Genomic DNA, 7,209 nt, shown 5'->3' with positions numbered 1-7,209 from the left:
ATCCCAATAGGCTCATTCTCCATCTTGAACATGGGAAGTCATCTCAAACCTGCCTTAGGGACAGTGAAGGGAATGAGGACGTCAGTTGATCACCAGACAAGAAGCTGGGGGCGGATGAATCTTCCAAGGTTCTTTGTGGTTTGCCTTCTTGTGTTTCCCTATCTCAGTGAGTCCATGAGGATGTTTTTGGCTGCCCATCTGGCAGTAGCTTAAATAATGACCCTCATTAATTCTCCCAACAAGAAGTCCAGCTGCAAGGATGCTGCAGATTTGGTTCATTCAGTGGCTTAACAGAGCCAGGTCCCTCTGAAATTTTCCTGAATGTTCCCTTTAGGCCACAGGAAGGCTACAGCAGCTCAAGCTGAATTCAGGTCCTGGTGGAACCACAGACAAAATCAAAGGACAGGTTCTTTTCACCAATCTCTTCATTAGGGAGGGCGATCTTCCCAAGAATCCTGTTTTATCATACGGAAATTTGTGATAAAATGTCCTTCCCAGGCACCAGGAAAGAAAAATACCGGATCAGAACGGAGCTTCTATTCCCAAGGGAAGAAGAATAGGGGATCAAGTTGGTTAGCTCAATGCCTGCCATTCCCAAGACCAGCTTAACCTCCTGCAACCTGCCCAGTGGCTTAGGTCCCGCCCCCAGGTTGGTCTACTGTCCCATTATCACCATCTTAAATTTCCCAATAGCTTTGAATCAAGAGCTCTGCCCGTTCATTTTTCAGTTGGACCTGCAAATTATTCAGCCCTTCCAGACCACACCTGCAATGCCCCTCGCTCTGCACTTGGCACCACTTGATTTCCCACACTCTTGACACACCATAGCACATGTTTCCTCTCCCTAAATCAGCGCTGACCGATTGGATGCTGAAAATCAGTAGCCGCTAGCTACTGAACATTTGAGATGAGTGTAGTCCAAATTGTGATGCACTCTTATTATAAAATTTACACCAGATTTTGAGGACTTACTATAAAAAAAACAAGCAAAGCAGCTCATTACTAGTTTTTATATTGATTACATGTTCAAATGAGAATATTTTGGGTATACTGGGTTAAATAAAGTACATGATTAAAACGAATTTCTCCCTTTTATCTTTTTCAAATAGGACTACTAGAAACTTTAAATTACATATGGATTTATACTGCATTATACAATATAAGTTACATATTCTTTTTATGCTAGATTACATTTTCTTGGCTAGCACTGGCCTAGATCAAACTGCATTCCCTCACCCACCCCCTTCCTGCTCTCACCCTTTAGATTTTGGTTTCTCTTAACCGGAAACTTCTTTGTGCTCCCCTGGCTCCTGACACACTCACTATTGGGAACAGCTCTTTGTATCCCCCAGGAAACTGTGAGCTCAATGAGAGTCTATTCCAGCGATAGCCCCACCGAGCCCGCCCTGCGTCTGGCGCATAACAGGCCTCATTAATGCTTGTTGAGGAAATTGCTTGCAGGGGTCCCCACACTCCTGACTTTTCATCCTGTCCCTTCACCTACATCCATCTCAATCAAGACATTCAAGATAATTGTTTCCAATAGGAAATGACGAGACCCTTCCCTTTTGTGGCGACTCTCAACCAAGCTGCACTTCGGGAACACTTAGGGAGCGTTAGAAATACTGATCCCAGGTCTCACTCCCAGAGATTCGAATTTAATTGGTCTGGGGAAGAGCCTTGAGCCAAGGGAGGTTGCCAAGATCCTCACTTAACCCTCATGTGCGGTGAAGGCTAGGACCACGTAGAGCCCAGCAAGGACTTGTGGGGACACCGTCGCCAAGTCTTCCAGCCATTGTCGTTGGTCCTCACATTCCTGAAAGTGCAAAAGAGGCAACCCAGTAGCAAAATCATATCTCAAAGGACACACAAGTCTGGGGCAAACTCCCCTCACCATCAAAGTTACTAAAGAACCTCTCCCTCTATTAGGTCCCTCTCACCACGTGTTCAGAACTCCACTGAGTCACCACTTCAGTTCACAGATGCCACCAAGCAGCCATCAGCTGGTAATGATTTCTGGTCAAATGCAAACAATTAAGTTAGGGAGAAAAGAATCCACATTCCATTACCAATCCCCTAAACGGCTCACTCCCTGGTCTAATTGCCTTCTGAGTTCCCCTGACAGTCGTGGCTAATAAAGCAAACACCTCAAAGAGCCCAAACTTGAGCCCAGAAGGAAAAGAGCCTGGGGAACATTGGAGTGCTCAGCCCATCTCGGGGTCAGCCAGGAGAACTGCTGACCCACCAGCAAGGAAGTGGCGGCTCACATCACCGAAGCACCTTCCCTGTCCATCTCTCCTCCTCCCCTTCTTACAGTTTCTCCCCCCAAAACCTAAGGCAACTGCAGCCTGATTTTTGATGGATTGGCCACTGTGTTTTATTCGACAATGTATATCACTCTGCCAATATGAATTTGCAAGATGGTAAAAATACAACCCCCCGAAAAGATTACATGAAAGGGGAAAAAAATCATTAGGCAATTAAGAATGGCAATAATTCACCCATATCTATGCTTTGGGAAGAAATATTGCCCCAGGGAGTTAGCGCTGCTTATCACTTTGTCATCTGTGTGGGGTCTGAGTGAGAGGAGGTTTCATGTGCACTGCTGCTGATTTCCTACAGTATTTCTAAGCGTGATCAAAACTAATGCCAGGCTTTTAATAGAACCCCCTGTCTCTTGGGGTAGCCATCATTTGCTGAGCTACTAAATTAACTAAACATATGCATTCCTTAGCACCTCTACATAAATCCCTTTCAAAGGAGCCATTTTCTGACAATCGTAGGATTTTTGAATTGGAGGAGATCTTAGAGGTCATTGGTCATCCTCATCATTTTATGAATGAGGACATTTTAGGCCCAAAGAGGGAAAGCAATTTTTCTGAGGTCACACAGCTAATCAAGACAAAAATACAACAGAAGCCCTGGGCCTCCCAACTCACAATGTAGCAGGCGTCTTTCTACTCTGCCACCCTGCCTTCTCCTCGGCCAGCTCATTTTCCGTCAAGGAGCTGGAGGAAAGGGTATCGCCTAGTCCTCCAAGGCACTAACTTAAAAACAGCAACCCTTTCCCGGGATACTTTCTTGGGCCCCGAACTGATTGAATGTAATTGGGAAGGCATCTTGCACCTCAAGATCAGTAATTCAGTGGTGGCGGCTTGACAGCCGAAGACAGGGGTCCTCAAACTTTTCAAACAGGGGGCCAGTTCACTGTCCCTCAGACCACTGGAGGGCCGGACTATAGTTTAAAAAAAAACCATGAACAAATTCCTATGCACACTGCACATATCTTATTTTGAAGTAAAAAACCAAAACGGGAACAAATACAATATTTGTATTTGCATGTGGCCCGCGGGCCGTAGTTTGAGGACCCCTGGCCTAAGAGCACCGCAGACTCACAGGACAGCCCCGACGCAGGTGGGAAGGAAGGAGTGCTCACATGGAGCATATGGCAGTGACCCTTCAACAGGGTGGCAACCGCTGCAAGTAACAGGAACCTGACGAGAGTCATGCAGCAGATGATATCTTATAAAAATGGCCACAGGCGCATTTCCAGCTCCACGTGTTTCCATCCCCTCTCTTTGGAGCTGGACTGGCCTCTGTGGCTTCCTCAATGAAGAGAATGCAGTGGAAGCAACCCTGCATCCATCTAAGTCTAGGTCATAGAAGATAACCTGGCTTCTGCCTGGATCTCCTTCCATTGACCTCGGAGCCCAGCCACAGGGAGAAGCCATATGTAGGAAGGTATTCCCGGTGAAGCATCAACCACCAGACAAGTGAGTAAGCAGACCTTCTGATAACCCCAACCCTGTACACCTCCAGTTGCCCCAACTGGCCGCAAGCAGAACAGATGCACTGCCCTCACCTGCCCGGACCCCAGGCTACAACATGACTGCTTTGTTGTTGTCAGCCCCAGAGTTGTAGGGTGTTTTGTTCCAGATCAGACAGCCGGAGACAGTGCGTAAGCAAATAGGATGTTATTTTTCTCATCTAACAGTCCAGGGGTGGACAGCCCAGGGGCAGTGCCCAAGGAGCAGGCTCCCTCCCTTCCTGGTCCACCATCCTTACCTGGCATTTTGGTTCTGGAGATAGCAAGTGGCTGCTCCACCTGTGGGCATCACATCCGAGTTCCAGGCCAGGAGAAAGAGAGGGAACAGGACGAGTAAAGAAAGGTCCTAAGCCAATTGAGTCAGCCCTCTTTTCAAACTTTTCTAGAACCCCACCAGAAACTTCCCGTACCTTCTCACCCCTCATCAGTTAGAAGTTTGTTTCTTGGCTGCCCCTCCCTGCAGCTGAGTGTGGGGCGTGTGTGTTTCCTTGTCTGTGTATGTGTCTATGGAGATAAGAGCCACCTTATAGGATTCCATTAGGATTCTATGAGCTATGAGTACAGTGCTGCAAACCCAGAGACCTGGCCCTCTCAGGAGTCACTCTGTGGTCCCTGCTGGAATGGGAGAATGCTGCTGCCTCCATATCTGTGTCTCAGTTTATGGCCTGGGAATAAAACAACAGTATACCCTGAGGGTCCCAGGTGTCATCCAGAGTCTCATGCAGACAGCTCTCCTGTCTCCCTCCCTCCACAAAGCTCAGACAGGAGTCAGTGAGGACAGACAGTTGTTGCCTCCCCCATTCCACTCTCTCTCATGACTATTCTCTGGCCAAAGACCCTCAACTCAATGTAAGTCCTGCTGGCCCCATTACAGCCCATCACACATTATAAGCCACCTATACTTTCTAGAGACTCAAGTTGGGTCCCCTGGTACAAACACACCCCCAACTAATTTGAGCTAACCTCTCATATGTGTTGTGATGGCTAATTTCATGTGTCAATTTGGCTGGGCCACAGTGCCCAGATATTTTATCTAATATTATTGTGGATGTTTCTGTGAAAGTGTGCTTTGAATGAGATTAACATTTAAGTTGGTGGACATTGACTAAAACAGATTAGTTTCTATAATGCATCCAATCAGTTGAAGGCCCTAATAGAACAAAGGCTGACCTCTGCCAAACAAGAAGGGATTCAGCCAGAATATTGCCTTTGCAGTTGGACTGCAACTTTCCTCTGTGTCCCCAGCCTACTGGCCTGCCCTGCAGATTTCTGACTTACCAAGCCTCCATAGCAGCATGAATCAACTCCTTAAAATATGTTATCTATCTATCTATCTATCTATCTATCTATCTATCTATCCATCCATCCACAGAGGTCCTATTGGTTCTGTTTCTCCGGAGAACCCTGACTAATACATGTATCAAGATTCTTTAAGATAACCTCTTACTTGAGATGATCAAAATAGTTTCCCTGAAGGTCAAACTTCTGGCCTTGGCCAGTGGGTCAAAGCGGGAAAGCCATGTGAAACCCCAGAGTTGGAGCAGAGGTCAGAGCTCTGTTTTACCTAAAACCACACGGAAGACACAAGCTGGTGAGTGTGAGGAACCAATGCCAGGCAGACCAAGGTCCTGAAACCAGGGAACCAAGTGGGCAGCATCCCACAGCCAAGATAGGACACAGAGCCAAGCCTGACCTGAGGCTGACACCCAGGTGAAAATTGTTTGGATGAGGGTGAGTGATTGCAAAGAGAGGGCCTAATGGGGGCATTAGAGACTAGAGCTGACTAACAAGAGGACTGAGGCTGCTGGCATGCTCTTAGAGGGGACTGGGAGCAGGAGCAGGTTGGCAGATGTTGAATGAGCTTCTCTATAGCAGTAAAGTCGAGGGACAGCTGACCTCCATGGGAAGCCACCTACACCTTCATAGACTGAGTGGCCGATGTGAAGTATGGACCCAATGAGACATGGCAATCTATAACTCCCATTGTACTTTCTCCACTCAGTGCCACATCTTTCCAGAAATGCAGCCTTTGGACACCAACACCTTCACCAGGTGCCACTTGTGCGTGAGCTTCCAGTTCTTGCACACCTGAAGCTTTTCTCCCCGCGTGGAGCTCCCTCTACCAGCTCTGGGTGATGGCCCTACTGGGAAGTGACTGCCCAGTGCTGGTCCCACTGAAGGGAGGGAGCCCAACAGTCTTCTGGCGGTTAACCCACAGGCAGGCTGCTGGCCCTGGGCAGATTACCACAGCCAAAAAGATTCAAGTCCCCCTCTTCCACGACCTCATCCTCCCACCTTCTCCCCATCCCCCCAAAAAAGAGGGGAAAATCAATTTCAATCAACGTGGAATGTAATATTATCAAATGTCAGCTGCTGAGGTCATGCGCTTTGAAAATTATCTTTGACAGCTTCTGGTCGACTTAATTAAGTGCTCCCCAAAAAGGGGGGAGGGGACAAAAATACTCTGATTGCTAGCTGCTAGGCCTTCGTGCGTTAGCGCTTCTATTGACAACTCTGAGCAAGATTGCCTTAGGGGGTTTATTGATAGATTCTCGCCTGATATTGGAATGATTCTGGCACAGATAAATCACATTTAGATTTGTTGGTAATTGAGGAGAATTGATTGGTGCAGGAGGGAAGCCCCCAAGGAGGGGTCTCCTTGTCCTCATTGTAGGAAGCTCAGGGGAAAGTGGGGAGGGGTGTCATCAGAGCTGAGAGCCTGCAGGGGGGACCCAGGCCCCTTGTTTACCTGTCAGTCCTGCCTTCCCCTGGAGCTTGCTCCACCTTGTTCTCTCCCAAAGGAGGGAAATGGAGGGGGAGGTGTGGAAGGGGCTGGGAATAGGTTTGTTTCAGACACTCTTGGGAGGCTGACCAGGAACGCCCTAGGGGGCTCACGTGACCATCACCTCAGCCTGAATCTGTCTTTGTTCCAAACCTGACTATGCCTCTTTGCTTAAAACTCTTCAAAGATTCCGTGTGCATGGCCTATGTGGGCCAGCCCTGCCTGTGTCCAGCTTCCCCTGCCCTTCTGTGCACTCCAAACTTCTAGTGTCCTTCTCACCTCCTTGGGGTCAGTCATTTCCTGGATAAATGGTGATACAGGTGGCCAGAGCTGTCCACAGGACAATAACTCCAGAGGCACTGCAATGACCATGTAGATGACCAGTAACTTTACCTGCTCAATACCATAGACTGGGTATGTCTGGGTCAACAAGCTGGAAGTCCAAGGTCAAGGTGCTGGCAGGGTCAGTTCCTGGGATGCCCTATCCCTGCTTATAGAAGGCCAGCTTCTCCCTGTGTGCTCACATGGGCCTACCTCAGTGCACACAGGTGGAGAGAGACCCCCCCCCCTCTTCCTCTTCTGAGAAGGACCCTAACCTCAT

The sequence above is a fragment of the Myotis nattereri genome (genome assembly GCF_964212035.1).
Source record: "Myotis nattereri genome assembly, chromosome: 8".
In the NCBI taxonomy this organism is placed as follows: Eukaryota; Metazoa; Chordata; class Mammalia; order Chiroptera; family Vespertilionidae; genus Myotis; species Myotis nattereri.
Note: the sequence above shows the minus strand (reverse complement) of the source record.